Source organism: Carettochelys insculpta, chromosome 4, assembly GCF_033958435.1.
Source record: "Carettochelys insculpta isolate YL-2023 chromosome 4, ASM3395843v1, whole genome shotgun sequence".
NCBI lineage: Eukaryota > Metazoa > Chordata > Testudines > Carettochelyidae > Carettochelys > Carettochelys insculpta.
Genome location: NC_134140.1, coordinates 42,612,748 through 42,640,281, shown reverse-complemented (window position 1 = coordinate 42,640,281; position 27,534 = coordinate 42,612,748). Strand labels below are relative to the sequence as shown.

Here is a 27,534-nt window from a genome sequence, read left to right as displayed (position 1 = left end):
GTAGATGAGGGGACATAACAGCTTTAAAGTACCTGAAAGGTTGTCACAAGGAGGAGGGAGAAGAAATATTCTCCTTAACCTCTGATGATAGGACAAGAAGCAATGAGCTTAAATTGCAGCAAGGGAGGGTTAGGTTGGACATCAGGAAAAACTTCCTGACTGCCAGGTGGTTAAGCTGGAATAGATTACTTAGGGAAGTTGTGGAATCTCCATCACTGGAGTCTTTTAAGAGCACAATAGACAAACATCCATCAGGTATGATCTAGATTGAGGTGAGCAAAGTGGGCGGGGTGGGGCCCCTTGAGGAAGCATGAAAGTTCATCGAGGGATAAAAAGTGGGGCTTGACATAAACGTTTCCTCACCCCTGAGCTAGATGGTGGGTGGCCCTGCAATGAGCAGGGGGTTGGACTTGATGACCTCTTGAAGTCCTTTCCAGGTCTAGTAGTCTATGATTCTAGTGTTAGATGTCTTGAGTTTTGTCCAATCACAGTTATTGGTTTGCTTTATAACATTTTCCACTCATACTGAATTCTACAAACGTTTACCTATGTCTTCCCAACAATCCTGTGAATAAATCAAATAATGTTGCTCCACTTTGAATGACAAGAAAGTTAGCTTTACTTGATCTAATATTCAGAGCAAGTCAGATGCAGGATTAGAATGTAGGTTTCCTGAGTCCCGGGCTCTTGCTAAATCCATTAGATTATTGGGATGGTCTAGCAAATCACTTAAATCTTCAGTGGTTTCAGATATTTAAAGTAGGAATTTTAGTATCTTAAGCATCAGTTTTCAATCAGCCATATTAAAAGCATTAACACATGAAGAAACCATACAAGCTAAAAAGCTAATGCTTCCACCAAACAGCAATATTGATCTCAGTCAGCAGATTATTGTTTTTTTACAAAAACTCCGAACTAACCTTAAATTGATTTTTAAAATAATTAGTACAGTGATGCAACTATAGTTATGTGACAAATTACAATTAGAAATAAGTTTTGGATGACATGCCTTGTGGTAGACACAGGGTTTGCTCAGCAAGAGGGTGAAGGTAGCTAAAAGAAGACAGACTTCTGGAGTGTTTACATGCTGTCCTTCCTGTTCTCATACTTTGCAAGTTGTTATATTAACTGTCATTGGGATCGTTTTCCTTTGTTTGAAGAAGACGCACCATTCTTGACCTACTTGACTCATCCCCAAACAGCGGTAGATAATAATCTGCTGCACTTTTCTATAATATATCTGATTTATGAGGTTAGTTTACAAACTACTTCCTATTATCGGTGATCTAATTTGTGCAACTAGTTGCAGCAAAGCTGCGTCATTGACAGGTAGGATTACTGCTAGAAAATACACAGCCAGTGCCTCCACATTCCCCATTCGGTGGCTGTGGCGATACAGATATTAATGTAGCCTAAAATGTGGCACTTTTTTTTTCTTTTTGAAAGGGTGGAAAAAAGAAGTGGAGGGAAGAGGTGCTTAGGCAGAGTCACTGTGGCGCAAGACGTTCACAAGGACCAGTGACAGGGGGTACTGACAGAGATCCTGTAGTTCTACTAAACCCTGCCCCAGGAAAGACCAATGAATGAGGGTCCTCCAGGCCTGCCTAGGGGAAGCAGCCAACCACAGCCCATCAGGCTTAAATTAAAGAAGTTCTAGGGCTTTAGTAGGTCAGTTCTTAGCTAGGACCAGAGGGGTGAGAAAGAGTGCTCCTCTCTGGTCAAAGGCACTCAAGTGGCTGTATTTACAGAACCTGGGAGAGAGATGATCTGAGAACTCTAATGCTATGGTAAGGGGTGAAGGTAAAGGGACCAGGTGTGAAGAAGTGCAGGAAATGTGGCAGTAACTATTTAAAGGGAGCATTAGGTAGCTGGGTTCTCCCACTGGAAAAGTGGCAGAAACCACTAAAAGCTTGTTTAGAAGCCTGAGCAAATGGTCTGGATTTAAAGGATCAGAGTCAGGGCTGAAGCCCCTGGGGAAGGCAGACAGTCTGGCAAAATTCTTTGGTACCCTGGAAGTGGGCCCATTTTTGCCTGTGTGACTTAGCTGGAGGGCTGAGCTACTGAAGTTCCCCTATCCCAGCAAGCCTGGCAACTTACAGGGGATGCCAGGAATGGTGAGAGAAGATTACACTACCACAACTGCACTAGGTGGCACTTGGGAGGTGAGTGACCTGTCAGAGGGCCACTCAGCAAAGATAAATGTAGATGGAATATAAACCTACTGATTCTCGATCAGTTACTGCACCACATAACACATACAAAGAGCTGCTTATTGGGAATGTGATATGTCTGTAACCTTTCTGCCAGGTAGAGCCAGCAGCAGCCAGGACTGGGTTCAATTTCTAGGGGGGTCCTCACCATCCATCCCACATAGAAACATCTCAAGCCCCAGCCCAGTAACCTGGGAAATTCCAGCACCACCCCTGGGCACCTCTGAAAAGCACAACTTCCCCACTCGCAAACACAGAGTCAGAGCGCAGAAAAAAATGTTTAATAAAAGGGAGGAAAGTAACTTGGCATTAATTGGGAAAACACCACAAATAAAGTTCATAAACTAAACCATGGGTAAAAGTCCAACCCCAGGTAGGTTGGGCAATGTCCTCTTCCTCTCAGGTTCTTAAGTCCAGCAACCCAAAAATCTCCTCACGTGCCCAATCTTTCTAGGCAACCCTCTCACAGTTGCTTCCCTTGGTCAGGGCAGACCCAGAGTGCAGGGCTGCTTCGGCAGGGTTCACCTCCCATCCTGAGTAGGGAAAGTAAAGCAGTCACTTACTGCACTGGTCACTCACCATCTGCCTGCTCACTGCTCCCCACCACCCACCCTGCTGGTCACACATTGCATCACTGCTGCTCCTGCCAGCCACCCCACTCGGTAACTGCTCTCTACTTCCACCAGCTTGTGGGGAATCTGGCTCTGGGCAAAGCTCCATGAGTTCAGCCCTTGGCCCAAAGCACAGCCCAGCCACAAGAAGTCTCCAGCATCCCCTGAAGTATATTCAAAATCAGAAAAAAGACTCCTCATGGAGCCTGCTTTAGTTCTGCCATTGAATGGTGGAGAGAAAACAGGTAGAACCAGTCTTACAGCTCACACCTGGAGGGCATTTTGCTTACTGGCTCAAAACCCTGCCCCTACCCGGCCAGGTTTCACAGCATTCTGAAAGGGGTCCCTTGTCCAGCCAAGGCTGCTTAAACTGACAGTATCTCTCTCCTTTAGAAAAAGCAAAAACAAACAAACAAACAACTGGGTTAAACAGTCTGTGTTTTCTGTATTCCCACAATAATTGCAAGCCTGAGTGATCATATTTCATCATTCCTGTGTTTGGCATTAACAGAGCTTTCAGTCCCACGATAACCAAATTGATTACAATAGGTGAAACACCCCCATATCAGTTGAATCCCTAGCAGATCCAGTGCTTTTTTTGTGCCAGTATCGGAACCTTGGCAGCCCCAGCCCTGGGATTGGCTGGAGGGGTGGGGGAGCGGGGAGCCCTCTGAGTATTGGCACCTCTTTTTTTTTTTTAAGCAAAAAAACGGCACTGAGCAGATCTAAGCACACAGGAGCAAACTGCATTTACATGCACACACCCAGGTTCTCTCTCCCATTCCAGTAAGCTGTAATGGAAGCATTCCTTCACATCCTGCTTACATATAAAAGTCACAAGTCTGAGTGCATTATGTGGCACTAGGCAAGACACAGAATGAGACATGCACCAGGTAGGGATGGACATATATGCTATTCTATGGGCCAAATTCTCATCTATTACACAGGTGGAACCCCAGTGGAGTGTGGCTGCATTGCTGTGCCTGAGATGAGGACTTAGGTCTGTCGGTGTGCATGTCTGACAGTGCTTGTGGACTGGGGTAAATGGGCAATGGCCAGTTCTACATTACATTCTCTTCAGTTTGTTATTGTAGGCTAGGCAGCTGCCTCACACTGAATGCCATGGGATGTGAATGCCTAAAGAAACTCATATAAAACAAAGCGGAAGCAAAGACTGTTTCTTGTAGGGTGTCAGGAATAGAAACAATCGGGAAGAAGCAGTGCTTTTTTTTGTGTTGGTACTTGCCAGTACTGAGTACTGGCCCCTCAGTAGCCCCAGCTGCAGGATTGGCTAGGAGGGGCAGGGCAGGGAGGCACCTGAGTACTAGAGCTTCATTTTTTTTTTTTAAACAAAAAAGGCTCTGCGAAGAAGCATTAGGAAGGATACTCCTTTGATACTGACTATCTTTCAGCATTTTGGAGAGTCTTACAGAATTCCGCTGGCTGTATGATGCATCAGGAACTTGGAAAAGAGAAGAAAAGGGTAAATGAAAGAGAAATGGCTGCTCCTCTACTACCATATGCTCATGCTTCTGATTTCAGCCACTCTATGGCCCTGGTTATGGTTATTTTTGTCAAGCATGGACTGAGCTCTGCCGACAGCCACTTCAAAAACGAAACGTGAAGCTGGCCCAGCAGCTGACCTTGGCATTTAGGAAGGTTAATTCTACTTCTAAACCAACAGGTGTACCCTAGAGAACTTAGCAAAAGTATCTGCACACCTGAGTTCTAATTCTGGTTCTAACACCAATTAACTGTGTGGTCTTTGAACCTTCACTTCTCCTACCTCAAAGGGGAGCATAAGGGTTAATTTGCCTCTGTTTAGAACGTAAATATTACATGTTAATACAGCGCTCATAAAGACTGGCAAAACAGCCAGAGGAAACTTGCTAAGTGTTTAAGCCCTGCTTCTGGAAGTTATGTCCATGGTCTGGTTGGACTGACAAAGTATATGGGGTTTTGGCAGCTGCTTTACATTAAGGTACATCGGAGCAGACATCTGAGGCACCTAGAAGAGCCACCCCTCTTTCATAGGCTTGTCAGAGTGATGGGGCTAGGAATTCCTGTCCTCAGACAAAGTGCCAATAGACAAGACTCTTTTTTAGAGAGCTCAGGCAGGTAAAGAAGAGAGAGCTCAGACCACTTCCAGAGGCTTTCGGACAGGAAGTGGACTGGGATTCAGGAGACCACCATCCATTTTCCTGCTCCATGACACAGCTATGTAAACCTTGGGCAAGCCAGCAATTTCAATGGGAGATAGATACTAAGGCCTCAAAGATTTTCAGGAAAATATAAGAACATAAGAACAGCCATACTTGGTCAAACAAAGGCCCGTCTAGCCTAGTATCCTGTCTTCTGACTGTGGCCAATGACAGGTGCCCCAAAAGGAATGAACAGAACTGGTAATAATCATGTTATCCATCCCCTGTCACCCATTCCCAGGCCCAGTAGAGGCTGGGGCCACCTATCTTTATGCCCCAGATCCCCACCTATAAAATACTGACAGTACCTATTGTCCCGGGGTACAATGAGGATCAATACAATAAAGATTACAAGGTGCTCAGATACCCCAGTAATCTGGAGTCATATAAATAATGTATTTGGGTGTGACTTGATTTTTTTTGTTTTTTAATATGCAAGTCAAAAAGTGTAACACATCACTACTCCAAAGTGATGAATGAGAGACCTACACAACCATGTGCAGAAACAGCAGTAGTGATTGAGCAGCGGAAACCCATGTTAGTATTACAAAACAAGAGATCAGCAGAGCATTTCTAGCCAGGGTATAGGTGGAAGACACTTACAGAAGGTGGCTTGTCTATTGGTGCACTCAAACAATAGTAAAGAAACAGTGGAGGAGACCTGCAGCTCGTGTCTATTGATCTGTCTCCCACAAACATTGCCTTCGATATCCCCAAATAAACACACTGCAAATTCACCAAAGCTTTTGTTTAGCTATTTAATTCTATTCCTCCTGTGCACAACCCTATCAACCAAACAGGAGAGGCAGAAGCTCTCTGAGAGTGTAGGGGCAAAAGGATAGAATGAGGAGTGAGAGGAGGTACTGAGACATGGGCAGGGGTAGCTTGCTTCATGCCTGGGTGTTCCTATCTCCTCCTTGGCCCTGTGGAGACTACTCTAAGTCCCGTGGGTCCTGCAAATGCCTCCCCATCCTCTTAGCTGGCCAGATGGGAGGCTGCTATGTCGTCCCAATGTACGCATTTCAGCACAGGAATGAGTTGATGGTGGGTTTGATTTTTTTCCCCCTCTGTGGACAGCTGGCGCCGTGACAGAAATTTGGATCTTCAGGTGCTCTGGCACAGTGACTAGGCCTAGAGCAGTGGTGGGCAACCTGCAGTCCCTGGGCCTCATTCAGCTCATCAGTTTTCTGTGCGTAGCATAGCCCATGAGACATTTTGCAACATGTAAGGTTGCCAGAGTTCATTGGTTTCTATCGCTGTAGTTTTATTCCTACCGCTCCCAATAAAGTGGCATATGTAAACAAGGGTTTGTGAAGTTTGATTGCACACAGTTTTGAGAGCTATGTGCTTCCTCTGCATCCAATCAAAACACTGCTATGGTTCAAATGGCACACACTGCAAATTCTAGGAATGCAAGCACAGCTAGCAAAACTACCCCGTCCTGGGAGGCTCACTTGGTTACGACAATCTTGATGCCCACTGAGATGTAGGTTGGCCACTCATGCAACTACCTCATTAGCCTAGCTTGCCTATCACTAGCCTATAGAGAGAGCAGCCTCATTTCAGCTGCCCTGGTAGGAGACATCATCTGTCCCTATGTGGATCAGAGCAGGAAATCATTCTCTTGAACAGACCCATGGCTTCGGGCTTCTCTGGAATGTGACGGCATGGGACTTCTGCTAGAATGTGCCTTGTCTGGGATCTGCCAGGTTGCTGAGCTGGTAGAAAAGGGATAAGGCAGTGGGTATGGGTGTATGGGGTTTCCCTTGTTCATCCCTTGGATGCCCTGCCCTCCTCCTTGTGTCAGGCACTACGTTTCTCCAGTGAGTAGGAAGGGTTTTTTTTACACTCATCATGCGTAGAGTGAGTTGCCTGTGTATCCAGAGTCCTGCAGCCACTCAGCGGATTGCCAGCCAAGTGAAATGGTATTTTTTGAGAGGAACAGGTGTTGTCTTAGTCCATGGCCCTGTGGTTGCTTGTTTTAAGACAGCAGTTTGTAGGCCACGCTATAGATGTTCTTATGAGTTCAACATATACAGCTCACTAGAGCTGACTTTCAGTGGGTCTCCTGTGCTGCTTGATCATTAGAGGTAGGGAGGTTGTCTTGTTCATGTCAGCCAATGCTGCTGTGTGTGAGCCTTGCCAAGTTTCCAGACTTGTGAGAAAACAGATACTCACAGGTATTTACGACTGATTTCCATTGTCATCAATAGCAATTAGGCACTTACATACTGTTGTCCATTTGGCCAATGGAAATGTATGTTGCTGATGCTTTGACTTCTTGGTTAACCAGAAGTTGATGCAGGAAGCCTAGATAGTGACTCTCCCAAATCCATGGAGAAAATTCACAAGAACAGTCATCCAGACTGTTAAGATGTTTTAATGTCAAATTCATCATCATCAATAACCATGGGCTCAGCACCCATTGGTGTCTGATGCCTCTCTCACTATTCCCTTCCATCGTTCCCTGTCCAGTGTGGAGTGGCTTAAGTTCTATAGACTAGCTCCGCACCAATCTACCATATCATCTATAATGTCAAATCGCACATATTTAAATGTAGCCATATGGATTCACTTTGGGGTTAAACACTGTTCCTTTTCATGTCCTAGGGAGCTTAGCCCTAGCCTTCAGTTGAAACTTGGCTTAGCCTTGTAAGCATTTAGAATAGAAACATTGGACCTGAGTCTCTTCTTACTTAAACTCCTTTTACACTAGTACCCCACCACTGAGTTCTTTTATATTCCCCTCCCCACCCCAAAAATACTAAAACCATATCATGTTCTGGCCAAATGTATTCAGTATAGAAACAATGTGGATGCATTGGAGCGCAACGGAAATAATTAAGGGGCTGGAGCACATGACCTATGAGGAGAGGCTGAGAGATGTGGGTTTATTTAGTTTGCAGAAGAGAAGACTGAGGGGTGATTTGATAGCAGTCTTCGACTTCTTGAACGGGGGCTCTAAAGAGAATGGAGAGAGAGTGCTTTTAATAATGACAGATGGCAGAACAAGAAGCAATGGTCTGAAGTTACAGAGGAAGAGGTGTAGTTTGGATATTAGAAAAACTATTTCACCAGGAGGGTGGTGAAGGGCTGGAATGCGTTACTGAGGCAGGTGGTCGAATCTCCTAGGGGTTTTTAAGTTCCGGCTTGACGTAGTCACGGCTGGGATGATTTAGCTGGGGTTGACCCTGCTTTGGTGGATGGCCCTCCTGAGGTTCCCTTCCAGCCCTAGAATTCTATTATTCTATGATTCTATATTGAAGAGAAAAAGAACAAAAGAATAATTGCACTGACCTCTAAGGCACATCTGAATTTACAAAAGGGGAGCTCAGAGCAGAATTTGGCCAAGACTATTCAAGCAAAAATAGACAAAATTAATCAGAATGGGATGACTCAAAAATAACAATGATCTAGTTTCATTTGCCAGTCTGATGTTCAAACAAATCAATGGTGTGTTGAAAATGCCTTAGTTCACTGGAAGTCATCTAATGTTAGGGTAGGAACTGAATGATAAAGTGTGTGACTTCGGGCATTAGGATTGTGCAGCAACCTGCATGCATACACCCTCCTGAAATGTATCCAACCGATCTGGCTCATTACATCAAAATAATCTTGTTTCCAGTTCCAACCCCACCCACTGTCCCACTCAAGGACTAAGCACGCAGTGCACTTTTAAATTGGTGGGGACTGCAAAATAATGTCAAGAAGAGCTCTGTGTAAGCTCAAAGCTTTTCTCTTTCACCAACAGAAGCTGGTCCAATAAAAGATATAACCTCACTCACTGTTTTGTTTCAGTCTAACCTGGCAAGACCCTATTGCAAAAGTACAGTACAATGATCCATCTCTTGAAAAGTACACACTGAACTGAGAATCTAGTGTGAGGGGCTAAAACAAACACAAAACGGGGTCTTTGCCCACAAAAGCCTATGCTCCAAAATATCTGTTAGTCTATAAGGTGCCACAGGGCTTCTTGTTCAGAAAAATCTCTGGTTTTGTAAATTCATTCCTTTTAGACGTTTTAAGGGTTTTAAGGGCACTTTCCTAACTCTCATCCCTTTGAAGTTGGGAGTAAAATGCCATTTGCTTCAGTGGGAGCAGCTAGATCAGTAACGAGTGCTTCTGAGAGTCCCATACCCTCACCCTTCCAGTAATTTAACCAGTGAATCCACTCTTCCAGTTCATTTGTTTTTACAGCAGCCAGAACTGTATGGGGTGCTTCATGATACAAAGAAAAAGCCAGAGACCCAGAGCCTCATCATGTTTTAGGTGCCAGCTCCCACCTTTGAGGTCCTGAGCCAATATCACTTCTTGAAAAGTGTACAGTCAAGCTTTCAAATGACAGTGGAGAATCACAAAAAAGACAGGGGAAAGGCTGAGGCAGGTCAAGTGTTAATGACATGATGATGTAGTCACACTATTGTTATAGCACGTGCGTATCCTGACTGTTCCACTGTTTGTAATGATTTCTTTTGCCCCTGCTCAGTTACACCTTCTTCTGGCTGCCCCCTTGGTTTTCCTTGCCATTCCCCCCACCCCGCATACTACAGCCCCACATCCTCATGACAGTATAATAAAAACAAGCATTATTTCTTCACCAAAGAAACTTGCAGGGGTGCCGATGCCCCAGGTTTTTGATCAGGCAAAGACACTACAACTGTTTCTTAAGATCCCCCCAGAACAAACAAACCTTTCTACTGCAGGGGGCTTCTTCCCTCTGTTTTGTCATGCACTGATGAACCTTCTGTTTCCCTGTACACGGCCTGAGATCACACACCCAGCTCAGCACTTTCCTTCCCTTTTCACTTGATTCAGCCCCAGCTCGACCCCTTCCACCACAGGTCCTGCCCCTTTCAGGAGCGAGGAGCCAGGCCCCACCACCTTGCCATGTGGCAGGGCAAGTCTGTTGGCCACCCCGGCAATCTACACTCTCTAAAGGCATAATGTAGAGTCCACACTTGTGCTTTGCGGAGGAGCCCCTGGAGTTACTGTGTAACTTTTGGCTAACATTCACTTCCCCGCCCCCTGGTGGTGCTCCAACACAAGTCACATAGTAACGCACATGGCAACTAAGAATTCAGTCATTGAGGGTTTCCATCAGGGATTGCATCGGATTAACGTCATCAGAATCAAGGCCAAAAGAACAAAGGACATTAATTCAATTCTGAAGTACCAACTTTATAAAACCTTATATTGCTTTAAAAAATTGTAATTTCTACCACACAACAAGGTTACTTCCTAAACCACGTACAGTATCATCAGTTACACACGAATATAAAGAAAAGAAAAATTAAATTTAATCCAGATCAGCCCCCCGCCCCAGATACACAGCAAGAAGCAGAGGTGACATGTAGGGGCTATAAAGGAGGCTTACATGCCCCCCCCTGCACTCCCCCACCATCAGTGCTGCACCACTTGCAGTGAGTGCAAGGGCTGTGCTGCTCCAAGAGCTGGCAAGGAGACTGTCCCTGCAGTCACCAGAAGGGGTGCAGCACTTCCACAAGGGGAGGCAGGTCGGGGGTGGGGGGGAACCAGGGGCAGGAGAGGATGGGGCCATGGCCAGGGCACAGGTGAGCAGGGGCATGGCAGAGGCATGTGGACAATGCCCCCTCTTGCAGAATCCCCATTCAAGTCCTCTCTGGTAGGAAGTAATTCAGAGTTCTAAAACCTGAGCTGGAATGTAGGTCTGAGGCTTTTGCTCATCAACTCTCTACAGGCCACTGAGTCAAAAACACGGGAAAGGGCTAGTCTGTACTAGGGAAATAAGTCACTTTCAGATATCTTCCCTCCTCTTGCTTATAGAAATGTGCAGTTAGAATCCATACATTCTTTCTCCTCCATTGGACTGTGGAATTGCACAGTTCGCTAGTTAGCTAACTAATTAATCAACCAGTCAGTATTACTTACATAAATGTAAAACCCAGTTGCAAAACACTTCAGTGTTAGAAGCCTGATTTCTGCTCCTATGGCTGAGTTTCTCTAGCTCCAGGCAGGTCACAGGTCTTCCTCATGTAAAGTAGCTATCCTGACTACTTGCTTTCAATGGCACCTATTAGCCTAGCTACAGGAAGTCTAGTAAGGATGCCCAAAATTACCACACACAATCCAGAAATTTCTGGGCATGGAATGATAATTGTGCATCTGCCTAATAGTAGTGACAGAGTAGAAACAACTTATTCCTCTGCCTTCTTTCCCTCTGTATGGCTTTGAGAGATCCCTATTAACACATGGGTTAGAATGGCTTTACTATTAATGAAGGCTAAACGTCAAATCAAGTACAGATTTTTAAAATAAATTGCATTAAAAAAAAAAGAAAATGTGTCTACATAGCCTGCATTTCCTGAGTGGGCTAAGCGCCAAAGTACCAAAAAAGAGTGGCTGTTTTAGTGTTTCCAGCATCAAAATTTAGCTAGCTGCCTCAACTGCTTTGGCTAAGAGCACAAAGGTTTGAATGACTTATCTAAACACTGCTCTGTTTCTGACCTGGGCTGGTTCACTCCTCCTTAGGCAGCCTGGTGACCCTCCCAGGCTTCCCAGGGATCACCATATTCTGAGCTTCCTCCACCCCTTGTTGCCATGGCTTTCTCCCGTGGCTCTGCCTGGCTCAGAAAGAGAGTCTTCACTTTACAGGAGTCTGTGCAACAATAGCACCTGTTGTAAACTGACTGATGTAGCAGACTGGCAGGGGGTACCTCTGTGCTTGGCACTGGGGTGACCACTGCTGGAATACTGTCACCAGGCCAAGGGACCAGAGCGGCATATAAACATGGGCGGGAGAGGAATTTCCGTGTTGAAAAAACAGAGGGAGCCAGACTTAGGACTTCCTTCTGAGGACACAGACTTTGCCAGGGGCAGACTCCAGGGTGCAGACCTATGGAGATTCTGGCCAGTACTACAGCCCACATGAAAGCCCTCAGGGGCTGTTGTAATTTAAGGTGCTGCCACATCAATACCACAAGGGGAGGTGACCATCTGTCCTGTTACCACCAGGAAAGTCCTGGATTTTAGGCAGGCGTCCTGCCTTTTTTAAGCAAAAGAGCAAACTGTGCCATATATTCACTCTCTCTGCTGAGCTGACCTCCCCCCAGTCAGCGCAGCTGCAGGTAAAATCAATCGGGAGCTGGCTGGACAAGCATGTGCAGCATGTACTGACCAGCCAGTCCAGGCAGCAGCAGGAGAGGGAGCCAGAGGCCCTGCCATAGAGGTAAGGCAGGGTATGTTGGGGGGTAGGGTAGTGTGTTCCCCTCCCCGCCCTAAGATTTTAAGGGAGACCTGGTGTCCACCTGCAGCTGGGAGACCACTGTGAGGAGGTAGGCCACCCCTGCTGCAGGACAGCCTCTGGTGTAGCTGAGAAGACCCATCCCCCACCCCAGCAGGCAGCTGCCACCACAGCTAGGGAGCCCCCTGCAGCCAGGAACCTCTCCCGTGGGGCAGCAGTCCCATTCCAGTGCCGGAGGTGTGGGGCAGCCAGGGAAGTCCCCTGTGGAGTGGCAGCCCCATTCCAGTGACCAGTGGCATGGGGCAGGCAGGGAACTGCACTTGCTTGGCAGCTGCAGCCAGAGAGCTCTGCCCCCCCCCCCCCCCCCCCCCCCCCCCCCCCCCCCCCCCCCCCGGTGTGCCCTGTGTTTGGTTTAGGAAAATGTGGTGTGAAGTTAAACTGAAGGGGGCACACCCAGATTAGTTCTCATTGTGCTAACACTCTAAAAATAGGGTGCTGCTGCAATGGTGAGAGGGGGCTAACTGCCCTGAGGACACACCCATCCACAGCACTCTACTTTCAGCCCAGCATCCTGCTCAGAGCTAGGCTGATCAGGTCTCCTCAAGCTGGGAATTACACCCACACTTTGAAGTGCAGCCTTACTTAGGCCAGGTCCCTGTCAGGAAAGGGTTAATCAGGAGCCTGAGGCTTAGGGAGTCACACCCTGCTGCATCTTGTTAAGCCTGAGAAGGGAATTTAAAAGGGGGAAGCCCAGCAGAGCAGACAGGCTGCAGGGTGGTGTCTGGCTTGTGTCAGCAGCCATGTGAGCACAGCAGCCTGCTTGGTGCTCTGGGTAGGGGGGACACTATGCCAGTGTCTGGGTTGTGAGTTTGGACGATCAGGAATGGGGGGAGCTGTGAAGGCAAAATTTATTGCAGCTGATGCTCTCCTACAAAAGAACAGGGGTGATCACTGAATGGTGTGGCTGATGGTGTGGCTGTTTTAATATGTTCTGTTAGACTCTGAGCAAGGGCTCTAGAAGGAAGGAGCTGGATGCTACAAAGTAGCCTAGCTTGAAAAGACCCTGGGGAAGTGGAACTGCTGCAAGACTGCTTATGGCTGTGAAAGGGACAATGCTGGAGTGGTGTCTTCATGACTAGTCCCCATTAGTGTCTGTCTCAGGTACACCAGAGAGCAGCCCGGGCCTGGAGAGTGCAACGGTAGCCCCACCCTTTCCCTACCTCACAGAGTTGCATCCTCAGGAAGGTGTAGTTGCTGGCAGAGTAGAAGGGTTTGGGTGAACTGGCTATTTCAGTGGAAGGTTAAGATTTGCCAGTATCAGCCTTTCATGGCAGCTCTGCCTTTTTCCTCCACTGCTCTGATGCCCTCAGGTGCTGACACCACAACTCTTGTCTGTCTGGCACCACCAAGCCAGTCGCTCCTCCACATCACCTGTCCACACTGGGCAAAGTTGCAGAAGGTGAGTGAGGCACGGTTTCTCCTGCAGTGCTACATTTTGTATTAACTGACTTGTTTCTGAGCAAAGAACGTGCTGCATAGTCAGGATATTCTCCCTGCACTACTGTCTTCCTTTACCGTATCTCCTTTGTTCGTCTCCTCAGCATTGCATAGCTCAGGGGTGGTAACCCGTTAGGCCTGAAGAGCAATGGATGAGTGCAAAGAGCCACAAGACCCACGCGGACAGAGTGCAAAGAGCCACGTATTATATGCTTATTTTTATCTGTCTACCTATAGTCCATGTATCTGTAGCTAGATATATTTATCTATAATACATGGCTCGAAGCTCTCCTCCTCCCCCAGAGCCAGGCACCCCCAGTCCTGACCCTCCCTGCTCCAATTTGATGCTGATGAATCACTGGAGCTGCCTCTGGAGCCGCCACTGCCACTGCCACCACACGCTTCTCCCACCAAGTCCTGGGTGCATGCGCAGAGCGGCGGACAGCACTCCCCATGTGCTGCTCTGAGGAGGAACCGCATTTGAAGCTCAAAGAGCCGCATGGAGCTCCAAAGCGGTGGGTTGGCCACCCCTGGCATAGCTTCTCTGGGGCTAGCAACACCTATGCTAACAGAGGGATGCTTCTGCAGTGATATCATGTTCTCCAGTGATATCTTCTACAGTGATATCATTTTCGTTAAGGCGGGTTCCCTATGGGCTGTGCTTCCCTCCTCACTGGACAGCAGAGATAAACAATATGTTCCTTTATGACTTTGCACAAATACAAAGGACGGGAAGGAACCTCCTAGGTCATCAAGACCAGTCCCCTGCTATCTGAGGCAACCACACCCTATAATTAAATCCCTTATCAGGCTCCAGCTCTCAACAGATCTTGTGCTACAAAAGTCTGCCACTTTGGAGCTGCAACACTCCCATTTGCCCAGTAACTCAGAGCTGGGCTCATGCTGCTGTTATGTGACTTGCAAGTCCCCTTATTGCTGGGTTAGCACAGCCAGGCAGAATCCCTGCAATATTGCTGCTTGTGTGAGTTCTGTGTCACAGAACATGTATTTGTTGCTGGGCGAGGGTACAAAGGCACTTTCCTTGCGCAGCTGGTAAAAACAGCATCCCTCCCTTCCCTGGGCAGGAAGTGCACACCCCCTTCCACTTCCTCTCCGACTGACTTACTGAGATGGGGTCCTTTCTCACAGAGAGGAGCCACACCCAGAGGGTTGGGTGTGGATGTGCCACACACAGATGTAGGCAGAACAGAAACTGTTACAATTCTGAATATACAGTGGAATCCCCTAGGCTGCATCTGTGCTGTGTGGGATCATAACTGCTCATGAGTTCCCTTGCATTCAGAGCAAGGTTAGACAAGCCCCCTGTTTAAGGCACATTTATGCCAGCTTTTGCTGTCTAGACTCTTTATCATTTGCATCCTTAAATACTAAAGGTCTCTCTTTCTATGCATTCTGATGGTTAAGCTCCAAAAAGAATCTGTTTGCTACAATAAAAAGGAGATGGTAGTGGGGGTAGGGTGTTGGGAGGGCCACAACATTCTTTTGTTTGCAGGTCTTATGGTTGCCCGGGTGTCTTAATCAGTAGCCATGTGGTCAGGTGTGACTTACTTCACAGGGGCCTTTCATCTGTTAGAATCTTCAGCCAGTCAGGTTTTTCAGACAATTAATGTGGACACCGAATGTTCAGATGTAGGCAGTGTGATCTGTAGTTCCCATAATGTTGCCTGTAGTGCCTTGCAGCAGTTTGCTCACTTCTATTTTTGCATGAGCTTGCACTTACTGTGTTTCACTTGTGTGTGTTTGGGGCAAACACCTATTTCAAGGTCTCCATCTATGGAAGCATATTTATTTGGACAGTGGAAGTTAGTTGCCTTTTGCTCAAGTAACACTACATTCACTACACTTGTCCTGTTCAAAGATGTCAATAATCTGAGCCCAAGTTGTTTATTTTTATGGCACTGTGTCCGAAGAAGGTGTAAATATTTCTGCTCAGGGTTAAGATTTCCAGTAAATAATTAGCCATGCACTTGCATTACACACTTTTTCATTGACCCTCCCGCTTCACTGTGTTCCTCTTTCTGGTACTATCCTCACACACACAGCTAAATTCATCATTCTGGTGGGCCGTAAGTTGCTACATTTCTGTGTTTAAAAGGTATACGTGACATGGCTGAAATGCTGTCAGTGGTAAGGACCAGGCAATAATTTACTTCAGCTCAGTTTCTCTGAGAACAAAGGATGCTGCCTCGCATTGCTATGTGTCACTAGAGTGAGACTAACATGGAATGCCAATGTTTGATCGTAAAAGGCTGATATGAGAGTACCTAGGGGTCTAGGGTGAATACATACTTAAATCCAGTGTAAATTTTGTTGGGGGAGAAGCCAAATGTCTAATTACATTCATTGCCTGTTACTGATAATGTCTCTTTCACACGATATACTACCCTTGTTCCCTGGCTCTTTGCTACCAACTAGTGTTCCACGTAACAGCTGCCTCTTTGTTGCTAGTGTCCCACATGTGAGTTAATATTGTATATTTATTTTAATGAAAGGCAGTGTGGACCAATGGATACATCATTGCACCAGTGCTGAGGACACCTGGGCACCATTCCTAGCTTTGTCGCTAGCCTCTAGGGCAGGGGGTCGGCAACCTGTGGCTCTGGCGCTGCATGCAGCTCTTTCAGGAGTCCCTTGCAGCTCCAGATGCTGCTGCCACTGACTCCTCTTGTGGCTTCCTGCCCTGCTGCAGCTGAAATAATGGACCTAAACTGAATTGGTTTAATGGCTGGCAGGGTGGCGGGAGGGATACGGACATTTGCGCAGCGTGTGGTGGAAGTGAGCAGGAAAGCCGGGGGGAGGGGCAGCCAAGTCTGCCCCTGCTGGAGCTGTGCAGCCTTGCTGAGGAGGCTGGGAGGAGGTGGCGGCTGTGAAGGAGCAGGCGGCTGTGAAGGAGCAGTAGCAGTGCATGTAGAAGGAACTTGTTGGCTCTGGCAGGTTAATCCTGGGGATGTGGAGGGTGGATTTGAGGGCTAAGGTCTGAGGTAGGTAAAACCTAGAGGTGGGGGGGTAGGTTTGGAGCTGACTGGGGTTAAACTTGGGGATGGGGGGCAGTTTGAAGCTGGGGGGTTAACCTGGGGATGGGGGGGCAGTTTGGAATGGAGAGGGGTTAAGCGTGGGGATGAGGGGGTTGCAGGCTAGGGGGGTAAAACATGGGAATAGGGGGAAGATAGAGGGGCAGAGGTGGGTGAAGCCTGGAGATGGGGTAACAACTTTCTAACTGGTACAAATCCTTGTGTGCTCTGTTCTTAAAATAGAGGTGACAAAAAGTGCGGTTTGGTGTTATTAATGACGGTCTCGTATTCACATGTGGTACAGCTTGTGAAGTATTGATTTTTGTAACTGAACTTTTAAAAATGGCTCCTCACCCTTTTGGTTGCAGACCCCTGGTCTCGGGAGAACCTGCGCAAATGAATTCACCTGCAAGTGCTTCAATTTCTCTGCCTCTAAAGTAGGGCTAATGGTATCTACCATGTTTGTAAAGTACTTTGAGATTTACAGAGAAAAAGTACCAAGTTAAAAAAAAAAAGTAGAGCTGGTTGGAGGATGGAATTTCCTTTCCACATGAAACGTCCACTACTCAAAATTTGTTTTTGTTTTGAACTAAGACAAAAAGCTGAAATTTCAAAATTCCTTACAAGAAGGAAATTCCAAAACATTTTGATTTGGAAAAAGGCAATACATTAAATTTTGGTAATATCAAAGCATGTTATTAATGGATATTATATAATAACATTACAATACAATGTAAAAGTCAACTTGAAATGAAAACATTACCTTTCCTTTCAAAAATGTCTCAAATAGACACATGCAGGCAGCAGGTTAATCTTAGACAAAGCTGGACTTTCTGACAGAAAACTGTTCTATCAAGAATTGTCTGGCTGGCTAGAGTTAACTTTCTTTAAAAAATTAAAAACATAGGGGATAAAATCAACATGACATGAATCATATGCACTGGTACGCTACCAGTGAGCCCATTTGTACCCAAAATAGTCATATACAAGGCAAACAGGACATAATGCAGATTGTGTAGCCTGTCCCTTTTACCCTCAGAAACAGCAGAACAATTGGAATAGTTGGGGGTCAAATTCTACTTGCATGTAAATCCAGAGTAACTCCTTTTATATTTGGATTTATACTGATAGAGCAGGTACAAGGAGATAGAAGCAAACTGAGATAATGTTGGTGGTAGCCAACAATTTACAAGGTACCTGCCATGATTTTTATATGAAGTCTACCAAATTGACTATGGCTCTGTAGTCAACCGTGCTAGAGGAAGAAGTGACACCCACATGTGAGTTATCACTCAGCATGCTTTCTTTTTCTCGTGGTTTATTACAGCCAAGGGAGAGGCTGTGCGTGTGGGTGACACACCTGCCTTGTTTTTGTTTTCAGAGGTTGGCTGCTCAGTGTGCTCTGAACGGGAGCAACTTGTTCACAAGAGCTAGTCTCAATCTGGCTGCAGATAGGCCACAATCAGAAGAGATGAATTCTCACACCCGGGGTGGCTGGCGATAAATTTATTACTCATGATAATGAAAAGCAATTAATTCGTAATTGCTCATATTAAAGCAGCTATTTGACAGATGGAGGGATTCTGATTTCAGTTACAATGGTGAGATTGAGATCAGGCTGTGAGCCAAGAGCCACAAGAGTTGTGCAGCCCTGCTTTTTTAGAATAAGTTCAAACTCTGAACACAAGCGTCTCTTCAAATGCAATTTGTTCTTTAATCTTCAGACACCCAGTGCTGCTGTTTGCAGTTGCTCTTCCCTTACTGAAGCAATACTCTGGTTGTGGTAGTTTTGCATGCACCAAGACTGCAAGATTTAGCATGATTATAGCTTAAAACCACAGGTCAGCACTAGTGTTCCCTGGAAGCTGTGTGATTTTGTAGTCAGTCTGGAAAGATTCAACTATCGCCCAGCTGATTAGTAGAATGCCCACAGGTAGTTATTAGTTTCTCCTGGGGGAGCTCATTCACACATGCCTCAGTGCACATAAAAATTTATTCCACACAAGGGTGGAAAAAATCCACGTGGATGGAAAAGATTGGAGGAAACATTGGACTCAGCACCACTATGTTGCACAATGGACACTTGACAAAATTACCAGTTTCAGTGGTGGATGCTGTCGGTGGGTTATGCCATTCGGTCATTCAAATAATAAAATAGCACAATTTACCACCCTGAAAATACCACAGTAAGCTATCGTATAAATAATAGCAAAGTCAACTCATTTCAGTATTTTAATATATCTCTCTGCTGCAGACAGCAGAGCCATGCTGGGCCTTCTTGGACATAAAAAGGGGAAGAGGAGGAGGCAGGATCATGGCCTGCCCACTGGTTGGATGCAGGTGAGGAGCATGGTTACTACCTTACAGGGAAGGGTCATTGGATATTATAACCCTGCATGTCTGGGATTATGCTCCTGTCAGGTTCAGTGCTTCCCACTGAGGTGCTGCGCACATTCTTCATAGCCTACCGACATGGAACAGTGGGTAAAAGTGGATAATGCTGTAGAGACCCATTTCATTACAGAAACCTTCAGTGCCAACAGGTAGAAAGAACCTCTTTTCTCACATTGTAGCACCTCCCTGTCCCCACTGTAGCTGTCAGAGAGGAGCAATGACCAGGCAGCAGAGTGACATGCTGCTTCCATCTGCAGGTGCCTCCTTCCAAACTCCCATTGGCCATTGTTCCCAACCAATGGGCAGGGACTCAGGAACAAGAGAGTCAGTGCTCAGGAAGGGCAGGGATGGAGGAAGTGTGCTATACCTGCACAGTCTCTGTATTGCCTGGGAACCACAGCCAATGGGAGCTGCAGTGTGTCTCGGATCTGCCTGGCCATGCCTCCTCTCTTCCAGCAACAGTAGGGATGGGGAGCCATTTTCCGGGAGACAAGCCACAGGAGGGGAGCACGTCCCAGGCCACAGACCTCAAAATTTTTACAACAGACACTTGCGTCCATGTTCAGATGTGTTGCTGACCCCTGCTTAAAACATTCTTGTGCATTAGAACTGAGGCCCAGTTCATTCACGTGTGTTATCTGAGATAAAAAGATCTGAAATAAATGGCTGCAACTATAAGAGTGGAGAATAGTGACGAAAGAAGATGCAGAACTGTTCTGTACTAGACAACTGAAGATAGCACCGCAGATGCATGACGCTGACCAGGCGATGGCATGTGGTGCTGACAGGGGAGCTGAAAAGATTTGAGATCATATGAACAGACTGAAGGGTCATAATGGTGATGAAACTGTCAAAACACTAGTAAAAAGAATTTACAATTAGCTATTTATTTTCTGTACCAAAAAGTTCAAGTTTCCCATCAATAGTCATTTGTTACCTCACTGCATTCTGTCTCGCTCTGCGATGCCACAACTACCGCTCAACCTTTCTGAACCTGACGTATACACCGTGGTGGCCAGTGGTAAATACAGCACCTTCCGTTGGGAAGAAATCACTTCCTATCACCTTGATTTAAAGAAAGGGTTGGCTTAGTTATCCCTGGGAGGTCCAGACTGCATATCAAAGCTTGCATAGGCCAGAAAAGTGCTTTCGGTGGTAGGAATCATTAAACAGAGGAGTACAGAAGGGAAGCATCTGATATTACAGTCCATATGTTGCATTCGCAGTGATGGGGAGACTGCACCAAAGCACTCCAATCAGCCCATTCCCCCACTTTGGTTCCTGGCATGCAGCCCAGCTTACTCAGTTAATATAAATATTAAGATCATATCTGTAGGAAGCAAGAACAGGTAGATATGCGAATATAGTTTTAATCTTGCCTACTATATATATGCATGTTGAAGCATTCTACAGTAATGAGTCAAATGCAGTATATGAAATTAAATCAGCGGTTTAGGGTGCTAGCGTGAGACATAGGAGAACCCAGTTCAAGACCCTGTTCTTCTTGAACTACCTGTATGACCATCAGAAAGTGGTTTAGTCAAGCTGTACTTCAGTTCTTTGTAAAATGGATATACTTGCACCTCCTGATACCATTGAGGTAGGGCCCAATGGGCTAAAGGTTTTGTGGTTCTCAGATGCTATAGTGTTAAGTGAGGTAAATAATATTCTTCCCCAGAGATGCCCCATTCCAGTAGTTGCCTCTGAGTCAGGATTTTCTTGGACCTTATCAGATCCTGTCAAATTTCCCATCAAAAATCTTTTCAATAAAAAGGTTTATCAAATGAAAATTGTCACAAAAATAGATTTTAGGCAAATTTTCCAGGAGGGAAACATGATTGTCTGGCCATTTCTTCTCGTGATTACTACCACCTTTAGGCACTAGTTTCTCGGCCAGGGAAAACATCTTTGCACACATACTGTTTGAAACAACATTGCCATCTAGTGGAGAACGAGATTCACTGTTAAAGAGCATTCCTTAAAAAACCAAGAGACACTTTCATCCTCGAACACCTTCCATCCAAGTCTCTCCAAAAACATTACAGTGAGTATATCCCTACTTTGCAAGGGGAAAACTAAAGCATAGAAAAGTTAAGTAACTTGTCTAAAGGCACAAAGGTATTGCAGATCAAAACAGGAATCTATGGGCCAAGATTTTCAGAAATGGATGTTAGGTTCCTAATTCCATATTTAGCCATTTAAAGAAGTTGGTAGAAGCTGCTGGAAGCTCAATACTTTTGAAAAATCACACTTTCTTGCTTAGTTGCCTAAATGTGGCCTTAGGAGCCTCGCTTTAGATATTTATTTTGAAACTCAAGGCCTATTCACCCCTTTAAGACTATAAGGTTCTTTGATTTGTCCTATAGCTCAGGTCTTTCTAAAACACACTTTAGCAGGAGAACATGAGCCTTTGTTGTTCTTATAAAAATGATTTTTCCATTTATAGAAAAGTGGGTACCCAGTGAGGATGAAGACTGTGTAGCGGTTTCAGATTGATGTAACATCTTTTACAGTTGCTTGGTCCATTAGCTGTAGTGCTGGCTATGGAAGTTTCAGTTCCTTCTCCTCCACCTCACCCTATCTACTTTTTCCTCATCAACATTTGTCTTGTCCACGAGTTCTCTTTAAAACACATTTCCAGCACCAGTTGCTTTCTTGGTATTGCCATGGGAAGCTATGTTTTTTTTGGGGTCAGAACAATCAAGAACCTTCAATAGGTAACTTTGTTACAATTTGAAAAGTGATCTTATTTTTGTTACCAGTGTCCTACCAACCCTCCTATTGTCTGTCATGCTTTTGTTGCAGCAATTCTCAAATAAAATTGAATGCTCTTTGGATCAATGTGCAGCATCACAATCTATCCCTATTCATTGGTTAGATGAGGCTCTTGTTCAGCTAGAAGTTATAGACTTGGTGAAGTAATTACTAGTTGGGGTTTTATGGCCTGTGTTTTGCAGGTCAGACTATATCATAGCGGTTCCTTAGGGCTTTAAAATCCACCAATTAGCAAGACAACAATATTAAACAGAGGAACATGCACCACTCTTTGCAAGACATTGAGAGGCCACAGTGACAGAGTTAGTACTTGGTGCAAGAAACAGAACAGATGATGGGAACGCATGCCAGGCAGATTCTCAGACCCAGTGTGCATAGTCACCACAGTTGCTGGGCTGCTCTAAGTTAGGTCACAGGGATAGACTCCATTAAAAGTGCATTTCCTGTGTCATTGGAGGGCAGGCATTCAAGATCTCTGGGCTGATTCATTTCCTCCCTTTTTGCCCCCCACCCTTTCCTCCCCCAATGCACCTCTTTGCTGGGAGGTTTCAACATGTGAACAGCAGGGCAGTGCAAGAGCAAATAGTGGCACAGTTACACTAGTGGGAAATTATCTGCTGGACATTTGTATCTCTGCTCTTCCTAAGTGGCACAACATGTACATTACATTTAACTGCACCACATTGAGTAGAACTAAGTGCCTGTCATGACTCTTTCTGCTCATCTGCTTTGGCGAGTCATAGGCCTAGTTCTAAACTTTATATAGAATAAATGAATAAGGGGAAAAATAAGCTCTTCCCAGTGCTGGAGGGCTGCCCATCTAAGACAGGTAAAATGAGGGCCAGATCCTGCTGCTGTTGAAATTAATGATAAAACTCCCTCTGGAAACAACTCTGAGTCCCAGGTATTAAACAATAAGGAGGAGATAAAAATGAAACATGAGGGATTCTGCCAAAAGGGGTCCCTTCCCTGAAAGCTCCTTCCCTCCTTGATAAAAATAAAATAAGTAAAAATCGAGGTGCAGAAAAGTCATAAAGTGCATAAGGGCAAATGCTGTACAGTAAGTACAGCGAGACTTAACAGATCTATCTAGTGTATCAAAAAGACGACTCAGTAGTGACTTCATTGGGATGAGTAGGTACTGAAGTGGCAGCCCTCGCAGAAATTGTGGCTGGCTCGTTCAAGGTTCATACTGGAGTTAAGAAGAGCCCAGGGTGGTGCCAAAAATTCCCTGTCCTTTGAAAAGCTGAATCATCAGTTCTGCAGGCAAGTACAGGAGATAGAGTGGTGAAGCAAGGTGGCTGCCAGACACTGCTTGGAGGAAAGAGAACCATAGAACTTCTCCTGTAATCTATCCTATGGTGAACAGAATGTGTTGGATTGTCTTATCCTGAGACTATCTTTAGGTAGTTTATTTAAGTAATGTTACTTATTTTTATTCTATCAGCGCAGCATTGTGGACCCTATACTTTAGAAGATGCATTGTGAGATGCATGCCTCTTCCCAATCATATACCTTAGTTTCAGAAAGAAGAGAATATCTATTTTCCCATGTACCAGATGTTTATAAGACATTATTAAAATGTCCCAGAATGGGGCCGCTCTGACTGCAAATTCTGGGCAAACAAAGAGCTTAGTTTTGATGGGTTCAAATCAATTCTTCATCACCAAGGCATTTGCTTATGCCTTGGAGGACAGTAAATCTTGTTTCCCCTTTTCTATGTCTTCTTGCCTCACCCAAAAGAAATAAAAATTTCCATTGTCAGCCTTTACTTAAAAAAGAATTAGGAAGTTCAATGGGTATAGGAAATTTTAGAATAAAAGCATGTCCGAACGAAGGAGGAAATGAGAGTTTACCAAGTAAAGAGCTGACAACAGAGATTTATCCAAAACTGCTCTGTGACCTCTAGATTTTAACACCCCACAGCCAGAGCCAAACCACGTGCCCTAAAATGACTGTGGACTACCTGGGTCACTTTGGAAAGAAAGATGAAGTCAGAGTTTTGACTGTAATAAGGAAGGGTGTGATAGACTCTCCATTAAAAGGCCATTCTCAAGTCCCCTTCCATCATTCACCATATCTCATAACCCAAAGGTGGGACACAAAGGCCCCAGGTGAGTCTTCTGTGCCTCAGGAGCTTAAAAATAAAATCTGTATTTAGGTGCCTTCATCTTTTTTTCAGGCATTTAACGATGAGACTGGGGTAAGGTCTGAAATTAACTGAAGATAGCTTAGTGAGAAGCTTCTGATGAGGACCTTAGAGGTGTCAGCCAATGGACTAACTGTGTTTATTTCTGTCTGTTCTGGTGGGGTTTAATTATACAAGTGCCCAAGGCACTTATCTGCTGCTTGTTTCTATTTGGAAACCAAAATTAAACAATGAACGACCCGGTTGTCCTAAAAAATTACCCTCCTCCCCATGCTCTCCTTGTGTCTCAAATGCTATTTGAAGAGTGCTTCCTACTACACAGGCCACCTTTCCCTCTCTCTTGTAGCAGTCACATATTTCACAACCCAGCTGCTGTAACTGGTTCTTGCTTGGGCTTCTTCATTGCTTAGAATTGGACAGTGCATTGACTCACTGATTTGAGAAACCATGAGCCCTCTTAGGCTGTTCCATGTGCATTCCACTGGCTGTAAATAAAATGGCACATTCCGGTAAGTTGTTTTTGTAGACTTTGGCTGTACAAAATCATGACCCTGAGATAATGGGTAGATTGCATATACTCATTCATAATCCAGCTGAGTCCACCTCTCCCAAAAAGCACCTGAATTTTTACCCCTTCCAAAAAAAAGTAGTTTAAACACTTACATCCTTTCTGATGGCCCACTTTTCCCGAAAGGACCTCATTCTTATTTTTCACTTAAATATTTTTGATTACGTTGCACTGTATCGGGCTCCCAGAACTGGGAGCTACACACCTGGTTTAGGTGGTTTACATGAAGTGCTGGGATCCCTGGTGCTCTGGCCATACTTTCACTTTTAAGCACTATTTTACGTGTAGACTTAGTGGAACTGGCCTCTCTGATCGCTTATCTTGAGATGAGGTGACCTACAGAAACAAACTATTCTCTTCAGCTGAAAGCCAGGACACTTAGTTCTAGTAATTTCAAATAGTTCTGACTTGGCTGAGGGCGTAAAACTCAACTGCTCAACCTTCCAGGCTCATCTGCTCTTTCCAGCTAACACTGGGAAGAAATGCACCTATGACAGGAGCAACACCACACGTTCACTCCAAAACCTTTCATACTGCAGAAGCCAGTTATCTTCATGGAGGACATCCTGCCGCAGAGGAAATCTAATGCTGGAAATGTACACAAAAGACTCCAGGTAGGAACAGTATTGGGCCTACAGTCCTACAACAGATTTTGTAACAAAACCTAGGAAAACAGGACAAACCATGCTGTGTGAAAACAGAGGATGACTTAGTTAACTAGTCCAGAACAAAGGTTTTTCCAAGGGATAAGATGCATCAAGGAGCAGCAAACAAGCTCTCACCTCACATGGATGACTGGAGTAAGTCTACTTCCAAATAACTAATTTAATTGGAAAGCTACCATCTTGCTACCCATGGAAGAAGAGAAAGCACAGCAGGATTATAAGAGCATTCCACTTCTAGTAAGTTTCTGTTCTTCTTACTCAGTCACCTTTTAAATTGGTTATTCTAGCACAACATGTTAAAGAAAAGGGATTATGTGATAGTTTCTTCTGAGGAGGGATACTTATCAGAATGATACCTGAGGACTGGTATGAAATTGGAGTACCTTCCTCACTGGTAACTGGATCCAATTCCAGAGCTGATTTAGGATTCCGCCTCTCATTCTCTCTCACCACCTCCTTCTAGAGAAACATTCCTCTTTTGAAACATCAGATAAAAGTTTCTCAAGACCAAGTTGTGGCTTCCAAATAATGCATATAATCTGACATTACTTATGAGGTAAGGGACCTGAAACACCCAGAACATCCCTCTGCGTTCCCTACAATTGCAATTTTATTGTCTCCATCTACTCTCTACAAGATCAGTCTCATTCTGTCTTACTTTTCATGTATAAACTAAAATTGTGACATCAGTGGTGTCCAGTTTTTCCAGTTTGTTAAGAATAATTCCCTTTAAGCCCATTTATATAAAAGAGACCAGAAGTCTTCCTGCTTATGAAATATTTGCTGACTGGCTTTTGGTTAACCTGAAAAGGCCTATTTTGAGGGAATGGATTCTTGCAGCCTTGGGCTATTTAGGTGAAAGGAGCGTTTTCTGGCAATATCATTCATCAGTAAATGATCCACCCTGTGCAAGGTCACATAAAACTAAGGAAGGGTAACCATCACATACACCTTTCAAAGGAGGCATATGGGTTCTGCCCTAAGCAGTTAGTTTAACTGCCAACATTCTTTGTCTTCCCACGTTACTTTACTGAGTCTGTTAAGGAAAAAACTATTTTGCATCACAGGGTATGTTTGGTCATATGATAAAATCTGCACCCAGTGGATACGCCTGAGGAAGGTTTGGCCTCCTGTATTCAAACCACGTGGCCATCACATTTACTGTGTATTCAAGTCTATCGAGATCCTTTTGAGGCCACATCACTATAGCATTACATCATCACATGGTTTTTAAGGTATTTGTCCTTGCAATCCTCCTACTCCCCAGGAAGGTAAGGATATAGATCCCAACACCTCTAAAAGTTGGAGAATGAAGGCAAAGAGACACTAAAGCAGAGATCCTCAATGCGTACAGCTACACAGCAACTAGACACCTGCGGCTGGCCACAGTCAAGGTCACAGGGCTTGGGCTGTGTAGATTTCTGGGCTCAGAAGGTAACATCCTTCAAGGTGGGAGGGGTCAGTCTCCAGCCTGTGCCCAGAAGTCCACACAGTAATGAAAGGGTCCTGGAGCCTGAGGTGGCTGGCACGGGTCAGATACAAGTTTCTCTTTGCTGTGGCAATAGACCCAAAGGTATTTAGGTGCCTAAGCCACCCTGAGGATTAGATGCCTAAATGCTTCTGAGGATAAGGACTAAGTAACTTGCCCAAAGTACCAGCAAATCTGTGGGGGAAACAAGGAATTGAACCTTTATCCACTGAGTCCCCAGTCAGCACATAAGGACTGGGTCACTCTTCTGTGAACCTTTCATCCTAAGGAATTCAAAATGCCTCTGAAAAGTACACTGGAATTCTCTTAAGTCGTACAGTGCTTTGAAGTAAGTGATATAATCAGATGTTACTAGGTCTAAATTTGGTGGAAAAAAAAAAACCTTAGGACAAAGGTGTGTTTGCAGTGCTGTGTAACTTTAACTGTGTAACACCAGCTACAATCAGATACCATCATAGTTCCAACCATAAATGATGCCAACTCGTGATCTGGCGGCATTATTCCCATGACCTCCTGGGCAGCTTCCGAGAAACCAAAGTGTTTGGGTTACAGGAGGAGTATGGTTGCAAAGCTGAAACTTAAAGGAACTGACACCATGAGGAGTGGAGCCAGTGGCTTAATTTGACTCAACACGGGAAACCAACTACGACATCACTAATGTTAGACGGCACTAGCCATTCAGATGGGGAAGAGAAGAGAACAACACTGCATCAGGAGAAAACCA

General features: G+C 45.2%; 2 long non-coding RNA genes across 2 annotated transcripts in view; both read left to right on the top strand.

Annotated features, from left to right (window-relative positions):
* The first annotated feature begins 13,013 nt into the window (after positions 1–13,013).
* LOC142012438 (uncharacterized) lies at positions 13,014–19,055 on the top strand. The gene is made up of 3 exons (XR_012645348.1): positions 13,014–13,043; positions 13,612–13,700; positions 19,025–19,055. It is a non-coding gene; the product is annotated as an uncharacterized LOC142012438 (long non-coding RNA).
* A 10-nt stretch (positions 19,056–19,065) lies between these two features.
* The window catches only part of LOC142012437 (uncharacterized), a 48,951-nt gene continuing 40,482 nt past the window's right edge, over positions 19,066–27,534 (top strand). The window contains exon 1 of the long non-coding RNA XR_012645347.1: positions 19,066–19,110. This is a non-coding gene — a long non-coding RNA (uncharacterized LOC142012437). The remainder of the gene's footprint in view (positions 19,111–27,534) is intronic.